We start from the raw sequence: 10,313 nt of genomic DNA on the forward strand, positions 1-10,313 counted from the left end.
GGAACTGCCTTGTCGTGGCGCGGGGGCTTGAACTCCCTCCTCGGACGAGCCTGCTCTGGATCTGGCCAGTCTCTTGTGGCGAAGCCTCGGCTGGTAAGGTTAGATCAGATTTACAAATTAGAGACTATAGTAACTATATGTAAGCACTAACCAATAAAGTTTAGATTAGATATATCTTCTGCAGTTGACCTTATCGTCGCCAATCATTAATGAACAAGGTATTCTGACTTTTTTATTTATTTATTTATTTTTTTTTATCAGACTTTATAGTCATAATCACATTAGTGGACGAAACACAAATTCCACGTGAATTAAAATCCCATTTTTTTCGAAACTCAAAATCCACTCTTGAATTCCCTGCCAACTGTCACGGAGCAAACGAAGAAAAACAATTTAGAGAACAAAGACAACATTCTGAACAAGGACACTCACTACCAGTCATGGCCGTCTCGAATTCTAGAGTTAAGTGAAACTCGTGGCGAGGAAAAAAACAAACAAATATTCTCAGATACAGAGACTCTATTGCAAGAGGTTAACACATCACAAAAGAAAAGAAAAAAAAAAAAAAATGTATTCCAAGTCCAAACTAAATAATGTTAAGCGAAATATATCAAAACATTATTTATACAATCTCCAACATTCTCCGCACACCCTGCACTTTTTCAATGCAAAAGCAGCAGAATTCTTTATGTAAATTCCTTTATGAATCATTTACGAATTATTAGATCAACAAAAAGGGGCCAAAACCATCTTACTATTACGGAAAAGCGGACGGATGTGGATTGGGTGTGGGTGTGGATGTGGATGTAGATGTGGATGTAGATGCGGATGTTGATACGGATGCGGATGTGGATTGGGTGTGGATGTGGATGTAGATGTGAATGTGGATGTTGATACGGATGTGAATGCGGATGCGGATGTGGATGCATATGTGGTTGTGGATGTAGATGTGGATTTGGGTGCGGATGTTGATACGGATGTGAATGCGGATGCGGATGTGGATGCATATGTGGTTGTGGATGTAGATGTGGATGCGGATGTGGATTGGATGTGGATGTGGATGGAAATCTGCCGTTTTTAAAATTTTATACAGGATCTACTCGCAGGAATTCACCGGAAAATAAAAATATTTTCCCAATATTTACACAGTATTCAAAGGTAGTCATGAAGAAGTCTTAGAATAACTGGGTCTTTAGTATTCTCAATGACCTGGAATTGATTGTCGTATACAATAAGTAGATTCTCCTTTCGAAGACAAACAATGAAATGCAACGAATCATCTTTTATCCTCAAATAAAGTGAAATGACATAATAAACATAAACACGACTTACAGCATTGTCGGAAGGTGGGAGGGCCCCATGACGGCGACGCAGCTAAACAAAACAGGGGATACCATTCTGTTTTTTTTTTTTTTTTCTTTTTTTATTCTTTGCATCTGGAGAAAGCTTTCTTGGCAGTCATTTTGAAATACTTTGAGGGCGTATATGCATGGCTGTTCCGGTTCGGCTCGCGGTTTGGCCTTGGTCTGAATGATGTACTTGCTTACTGCAGAAGATTTTTTTTTGGTTCGAGAATCAAAACAAAACCGAAAGAGAAAAAAAGGGGGCTGATAAATGGGTAGATACAAAGAAAGAGGAAGAGAAAGAGAGAGAGAGACTGAACATTACCTTGGGATTCATTCCTTTATCTCTTTATTTGTTTTGGTCAATTTCCTCCTCCTATTCGTAGGTTCTTTAGTAGTAGCGGTAGAATGGTAATTATCACTGTTTTTATTGGTATTTCACTACCAGAAGTATTATTAATCAGATCATTAGTTTTATTGCCATTATCATAATTGTCGTTTCAATAGTTCTCCTTACTCCCTCCCTCCCATTCCTTCACTTCCAATTCCTCCCTCTTCCCTCCCCTTTCTCGCTTTGCATTCCTTCCTCTTCCGTTCCGACGTTTCTCCTTTCCCCCTCCATCCGATCATGCCTCCTTCCCTCACCCTCTTTCCCTCCTCTCCGCTCCCTTCCACTTCCCTTCCCTCCTTTCTCAATCAGCGATCGAATATATTTTGACACGTGGTCTCTCAAAGATAAACAAACAGTTGCCGCGTACTATATTATTACATATACATTAATGTTGCTGCAGGCGGTAACACGACTCACGACAGTGCAAGTTCTGAGATTGCCTTCTAAATAGATATTTAACTGATATCAAGGCACATGTCTCAGCTAACGAAGGTCAAAGAAGCACCCGTAGCAAGGCTGCCAATACAAACCATTGTGCTTGCTGAGAACATGACTTAGGTAAGAATATCATCTTTCTAAGCACAATACTCTGAGAACTGTCCTGTGTTATGCCGACTTGCAATTTTTTATACAAAAGTATAGCCTATGATATAAACAGCATATTTTGACATTGACTTTAAACGCTGTGAAAGGAGGCTGGATGTATAAGAGGAGTGAGGCTAAGGTCGGGGATGGCACAAGGGGTAGAGATATGAGTGTATGCTTGGTTTAGGGTAAGAACAACGATCATTTTTCTAGCTCTTTACTCGTACTCGTTGCACAGAATTAATCTTAAAAAGAGAGCTGCCCTTTCTTCGGGAAGCAAAATGTTGCTTTATAATCAACTTTATAACAGAGGTCTTACGATATTTAGAAACATGTAAAGGATTCATGTTGAACAAGTTTGTTTATAAACACGTGTATAGTATTTACACATATCTCTTTATTCATTTATTTGTAGAAGAATCTGTACGTGCGTGTATGGGTGATATGCATGCATCTAATTCATTTGTCTATAGAATAATATAATTCATACAAATCAGTGCACTGAATATAATGTAATATATTTTCTCTTCTTACTTTTTTTTTCTTTTATCTCTTCTCAATTCATCTTCTGTCATCAATATATCATAAATACTAAATTCACCACCAGTAAAAGAAACAAACCCGGTACCAAGGAGTCGGCAGCAGATGGATCACCCTTTGTAATGATGTCTTTAATCCACCTGCTAAAGTGGGCTACATTGGCGTGCCCTTGTGGGTCCCTTGGCGAGCACCCCGACGCGACGCCACAAAGGAGGCAACCCCGAAGAGCTGTCTTTTATAAATCGCTGGGGAAGGAGAAGGAAGGGGTCAGTTAGTGTCATGATTGGTAGTGTTACTGAGAGACAAAGGCAGGGACGTAAATCACCACCGCTCGTATAAGCGAATTAAATCTCTTATTATAATGCTATTTACAGACAATCAGAGAGGGCGTGGGAAAGCGACTGAGAGGTGGAGGGGAGGTGGAGGGGAAGGGGTGGGGGAGGGGGCTGAACGGATTGAGATGAGATTTTTTGTTGTATTTAGTGACTTTAAAGCACACACACACACACACACACACACACACACACACACACACACACACACACACAAACACACACACACACACACACACACACATATACACACACACACACACACACACACACACACACACACACACACACACACACACACACACACACACACACACACACACACACACACACACACACACACACACACACACGTATACATACACATTTTATTTTTTCATAAGATAATATTCCAATGTACTTATACTGACATAAACATAAGCACGCAGAAACACATCCAGAAAAACAAGATCGTAACTTACCGTTAATTTCTACGCTGCCCACTAGCTTTATGACAGCTATATCACTCATATAACCACGCCCTAGACTATAGTCGGGATGTATGTAGGTATCCTTCACGCCCACGACCTGTTAAGTGTCTTCCTGCTCACCTAAATTGTGGGCGCCAAGAATAACATCATATTTTGCTTTCTTTCTGTAAAAAAAAGACAATAGCGTATAAAAGAATAAATAAATGAATAAAAAAATAAAAAAAAAAACAGACGAAGAAGAAAAATAAAGACTACTTTTTAGCATGTCACTCTGAAACACTGCCAATGGCGCTTATAAAAATGCCAATAGATTTTGCAATGTGTTAAATTTCACACTTTAAGGATTAAATTACACAAATATATCTCACCTGTCCACGCAATGGGCGGCTGTCAACACCATCATATCACTTATCAAAGAACCTCCGCAGAAGATTTTCCCGTTTTGCCTGATGGCAGCCTGGTGGGCGTGAGGGTGGGCGTGAGGGTGGGCGTGAGGGTGGGCTATGCGGCCTCCTATGATGCGTGACTCCACTGCAAGATGCAAGATCAGATGGTACTAATCTTAAGTGAGGGTTTTAGTCTATGTGATCATCATGGTGGGGAAAGTAGACAAAATCTATGGCAGGTGAGGTATTATTATCAGGCTAGTAGAAGTGTGTGTGTGTGTGTGTGTGTGTGTGTGTGTGTGTGTGTGTGTGTGTGTGTGTGTGTGTGTGTGTGTGTGTGTGTGTGTGCGCGTGTATGTGTGTGTGTGTGTATGTGTGTGTGTGTGTGTGTGTGTGTTTGTGTGTGTGCGTGTGTGTGTGTATGTGTGTGTGTGTGTGTGCGTGTGTGTGTGTGTGCGTGTGTGGGTGCAAGCGGTTGTGATTGCTGGTAGATACAAACCAGCAGAGGCTCCGAAGGGTTGGACGTTGGTCAGAGGTAGCCCGGACGAAGCGTTTGACAGATTTGCCTTCTGGAAAAAAAACAAAAAACAAAAAAACAGTCACGTCATTAATACAAGGAGTTAAAAGCATAAAATAAGTAAACAAGAATCATAACAAGGAAAGCCCAGTAATCGCAACTGAAATAAGACGATTAAGAACAGATTGATCATTTGCATATTGCACTGAAAAATGTAAATAGCATTTGATTTCGAACTAATTATTGTAAACTGATTAAGATTTTGTGAATATGAAGGTATATATAAATGTAGCGTGGATGGAGGCAGGCCAAGAGGATGGATTTTTAAGCGAATAATAATAATAATAATAATAAAAAAATCATTATAAATCACTTTGTGTATATTTTCCAAGATTTACACACTTATATAAAGATCATCATGAAACCGTGTTGGAAAAAAGTAGGACTTTAGAATTTTCAATGAGCCAAGATTAAATGTCATTCATAACATTTAAATCAAACTCTCCTAATAATAACATCCAGACAGAATTACACACCAATAACCAAAAAGTTGCAATACTCTGAAGAACATTTCAACACGAGATGAAAGTGACATAATCAAGAAAAAAAAAAAAAAAAAAAAAACACATTTCACTTACGTCATCACCGGGAGCTGAGAGCACCCCGACGAAGGCGACGCAACAGAGGAAATGCCAAGGCGATCATTCCGCCGGCTCTCGTATCCACCTTATGAGGGTAACGGACGCCCTTGGAAGGTTCAGAGAGATTTGCGAGGCCGTAGCTTCGCCCGGGCTATATAGGCACGAGGCGGAAGGTGGAGTTTTTTTTTTTTTTTTTTTTTTTTAGCGGTTGTTGTTTTGAAATACATCGAATGCACAAAAGCATGGATGATCCGGAGAGGTAGAGAAGGGGATGGGCGTGTTTGGCCTTCGACCCTTGGCAACTTCAGACTTGCAAACATAAGGAATGATGCAGTTGTAATTTTGTATCTAAATATTTGTACTTGGGGCAAGGAAAACAACAACAACAACATTAGGAGGCAGAGAGAGAGAGAGAGAAAGAGAGAGAGAGAGAGAGAGAGAGAGAGAGAGAGAGAGAGAGAGAGAGAGAGAGAGAGAGACTTTTTTGACTTTGACGAGTTTATTGAGACAAGTGATTACGTACATCTCAAAAGGATGAGGTAACATAGGTTATCCTCACCCCAATCTTAGTCCCTCTTTGGGCTCACATATATTTTACAAAACCTTACAGCTATGTCAACATGTTGAAATATATACAGAGCAAAAGACGGGTCAATCACAAGCATACACAATTAAATGTTTACATATCAGGAGAACGATATAACAGTATGGATTATCACCCTCAGCATGCAAGGTCCTCTCCTAAGGTCACATGATTACATACTTGAAATATGTGGCGCACATATATGTTAATAATATATATGTATGCTTCCGGAGGAAAGAATTTATCAGAAAGTCAAGAAGTCTGTTTGTATTTAACAGGATGATGTATCATAAATGATATTCATTCACATCTCAATAAAATCCTACTTGGGCTATCGTAGTCTCGGCAGAAGGGAAGTCACAATCGGGTATACACTGTTGTCAACTACAATTATGTGGTCGATGCGAAGTGTTTATACTTCTTTAAAATTTGTATTACCTGGCCATTTCTAAGCATCCATACAGCTTGTTCGGGGAGTCCAGCTATCTCTGAGTTTCTGTAAATCTGAAGCATGGGACACTGTAAGATATAGTGTACTAAGGTGTGTGACCTTGGTGACCTACACACCCTGCATTTTTTTTCCTGTTCACCTGTCGGGACACCTAACTCCCAGTAGTATTTATACCCTAACCTAATTCTCATGTGCACAGAGTCTTTCCACTTGCTCTTGCCCCTCCCATAAGCGAAGTCTGTGTTCATCGCTAGATGCATATAGTGTTGCAAAGTTTCGCTCGTTTCAATCAATTCGCCTTTCTTAATCTCATCATAGTCTAACTGCATCCTCTTGATATTGCTCCTTGCCTGCTTAAGAGTCCGAGCACTTTGTATGTCCACCTCACATTTTTTAGCTGCCTCCTTCGCTACCTCATCTACAGCCTCATTAAGGGTGATACCGACATGCGATGGGATCCAGACGAATGTAATCTCACGTCCCTGGCCTCGTAGCCTATGAGCAATCAATCGGCACTCGTTAATAATGTGCTCAAACACAGGGTCCCTGCTGTTAAGAGAGTCCAGCGCTCCCCTACTATCCACAAAAAAGAAAGCATCTTTATTAATAATTTCAATTTTTTTAAGTGCTGTCAATATTGCCCATAACTCAGCCTGTGTTGACGATATATGATTACTCAGTCTTATCCCACTGCTTGTGGTGACCACGCCACTTGCAGTGAACTGTCTGATGATAACCCCACATCCTGCTCTGCCATCTTTCAAAACTGACCCATCGCAGTAGACATGAGCAATATCAAGGCGTGTTAGACTCTTTATTTTATGACCATATCTTGATTTAAGTTGACCAGGTTCATAAAGCCTCTTATTCATAAGGAGGGGATCGACATCTACATTAATCGTCTGATCCTCCCATGGTGGCACTTTGGCGGATGCTTGAAACGATTGGCAAAAGTTTTGCAAGCCATAAAATTCTATATCATTATTAAGCGCCTTCATATATCCTCGTTTGCCCTGTCTATAAAAGGTCCTTATGTTGTCAAAACCGCTGACCATATCTCTCACTAATTTCTTTCCACTGTTCCCTCTCATGAGCCTAACGGCTGCTATGACATTAATCTCGCTTACTCTCTGTGCAATGCTTTGCAATCCTGTCTCTGTTCTCATTATGTCTATCCTAGCATTCTTTTGACACCCGAGGATAATACGCATAGCTTCATTCTGCATGGTTTCAAGCCTTCGGAGCCTCCCCTGACAAGCTATAGAAAGTGCTGGTGCTGCATAATCCACCAGAGCTCTTACTGTACTAATGTAGACTAGCCTCAGCAGAGGCACCCCGGCTCCTATCCCGCGACAAGCAAGTGCCCTGAGCGGCCGCAGTCGAGCCTTGCACTGTGTTAGTACGTGATTTACTTCAGCATCCTTGCTTGAGGCAGTGAAGCCAATGTACATACCCAGATATTTATATGTTGACACCTTCTCCACTGTTTTGTTGTTTAGAGTAAGTGGCACGTTGCCTCTTTGTTTACTCTGAAATTTGGTCTTTTCTTCATTTATAACCAGCCCCAATGTTTGAGCAAGACTAGTAAATCTGTCCAGCGCTGTTTGTAAATGGCGATGAGTGGTCCCTTGTATCAATATATCATCTGCATATAAGATTGGCTGAACGCCCTTAGGGTATTCCTCTGATGCTATCCTGTTCATTAGTACATTAAAGAGCATTGGGCTTAAAACACCCCCCTGTGGAGTACCTAGCTCAAAACGTTTCTCCTCTGAGAAACAGCCTTGAAACCATACGCAAGCTTTCCTATCTGTCAGATAGTCACCAATCCATCTCAGCAACTTTCCTGTTACACCCAGTCTTGTCAATTCATACAGAATGACCTCCCCATTAGCTTTATCAAAGGCTCCCTGTAAATCTATAAAGACTCGACACTTTTCTGCATCATTAGATAAACACTGAATTACACAGTCTGATGTTCCCTTTCCCTTCATAAAGCCGTACAAATTAGAAGACAATTTATCTTCAATCATGTACATTAGTCTATTTAATAATATTCGCTCCATCATTTTACATATACAGGAAGTCAGAGATACAGGTCTATAACCGCCAGCTGATTTTGGAATAGGTATTATAATAGCTTTCTTCCAGGCCTTCGGTAATCTACCCTCCGCGTAGCTCATGTTAAATAGGTCAATGAGAGGGCTGTTCGTCATGCTTGCTAATAAGTTGAGAATATCATATGTCACTCCATCTTCCCCTGGCGAAGTGCTTTTCCCTCTTTTAACAGCATTTAGAAGTTCGTGTTTTGTTATTGGCTGACAAGATACTGCAGTGATGTTTGCGGATGAAACAACCTGTCCGATTCTTTCGGCTTCCCATGCAAACAAAGCGTCACGAGTGCTCTGTGGTAATGAAACCAGAGAAGATGCCTTTGCCCATTTCTCAATATGTTTGTTTGCCTCCTCCTCTGGGTTTGGGTGACCGATGAGGTTATTTGTTTTTCCCCTTACCTTGTTTACATGGTACCATATGTCTTTGAGACTTTTACATTCCTCAATATTTTGTGCGAACTCTGACCAATACTTTTCTCTTACTTCCCTTCTTTTCTCCCCACACATCTTTGATATGTTAAGTAGTATGTCCTTATCTTCTTCCCGCCTGCCTCTCTTAGCCCATTCCCTGTGTGCCATCCTTAACATTTGTGTCCACCCTTTAAGTGTCTTATCACTGCAGTATCTGTTTTTCCGTGCTCCGTGTTTCTTCTCCTTTCTGTGTGACTTAGCCTTTGTAGGTAAACATCTTTCTATCGCACTTAACAAATCCTCGCTGAACCTATCTAAACTTAGGGGTGTGTAATCTCTGTACCAGCCCTCCATATTGTAAATAAACAATTCTCTGTCGCTTGTGTCTACGACAAGCCTTTTTCTTTTGAATTTAACTTGTTTTTTACCTAAAGCTAACTTAATATACAAGGCGAAATGATCACTAAGTAGTTCACTTACTATTTCACATTCTCCTTGAATCCCCTGACCGCCAAGCAGACAGGCATAATCAAGTCGTCCACCCTTGATGTGTGTCGCCTCTTTACTACCCAGCAAGCATGCATCAGGCCTATCTTTGAGAAATTGATAAAATCTGATGCCGTTATCATTGATTTTACCTATCTCCTCTAATTGTGGGTGCCTAGCATTAAAGTCACCCACTATCAGAGTCGAGTCAGAGTACATGCAATCTGGTAGGTACCTGAGATCAAAGCATCTCCCAGAGATGTATACATTTGCAATATATACTTCACCTTCTTGTAAATACAGCTTCACACATACACTTTCAATACCTTTATTTCTGCACGGTATCTCTAGCAGTTCAGAAGGTATTGCACTTTTCACGTAAGTAGACACTCCCCGTGTCCGGTCTCCGGAATTAAGATGATATGCTCTATAACCATTGAGTTTAAGAGTGTCACCTTTTGTGTCCCTAGTTTCCTGGAGACAAATTACGTCTATGTCATTTTTCAACACGAAATAGTGGACGTCTGTTACTCTAGTAAGTAAACTACTCACATTCCACGACATTATCTTAATACTCCCACACTCCATCAGACCTTTATGGTTTCCTTATATTTGGCAAACAGTTCCTGGATGTTTGCCCACTCTCCCTGAACTAACTCCCACTTTCTAAGAAGTTTATCCTTTTCAGCGTCTTTGCACTTAAGTAACAATGACCTGAAGGTCGTTGATGTTGTTCCTTCCACTACACTCGGAATTATTTTCCTTTCTTTTCCCTTGATCGTAATTTTACTTTCTGTGTTTTTCTCAGCCACTAAAACACTGTTGTCTTTCTTTGGGATATCTTGCTCGGGAGCTTCTTCCTCAGCCTCCACTCCCTTTTTCATGTCTGTAACAGCACTATCCATCACTATCGCAATCTTTTTTTCAATTGCATCCATCCTCTGCATTAATGTATGCAACATTCCAGCAATTGCAGATATCTCTTTTACTGGAGAATCTGCATCACTGTCTCTCGTCGTTTCCTGGGCTGCAGTGTCTTCTGTCGTCTGGCCATTGATTTGTT

The 10,313-nt window shown here is 40.7% G+C and overlaps 1 long non-coding RNA gene across 1 annotated transcript; it reads right to left on the bottom strand.

The window, feature by feature from the left end:
- Window positions 1-2,566: 2,566 nt before the first annotated feature.
- LOC147467437 (uncharacterized) lies at window positions 2,567-5,322 on the bottom strand. Its single transcript, XR_015190617.1, has 5 exons — window positions 5,203-5,322; window positions 4,547-4,616; window positions 4,030-4,192; window positions 3,653-3,825; window positions 2,567-3,104 (listed from the first exon to the last, which is right to left on the bottom strand). It is a non-coding gene; the product is annotated as an uncharacterized LOC147467437 (long non-coding RNA).
- Between the last annotated feature and the right edge of the window lie 4,991 nt (window positions 5,323-10,313).

The sequence above is a fragment of the Penaeus japonicus genome, unplaced genomic scaffold (genome assembly GCF_977035675.1).
Source record: "Penaeus japonicus unplaced genomic scaffold, GWHDUDI00000001_assembly GWHDUDI00000036, whole genome shotgun sequence".
In the NCBI taxonomy this organism is placed as follows: domain Eukaryota; kingdom Metazoa; phylum Arthropoda; class Malacostraca; order Decapoda; family Penaeidae; genus Penaeus; species Penaeus japonicus.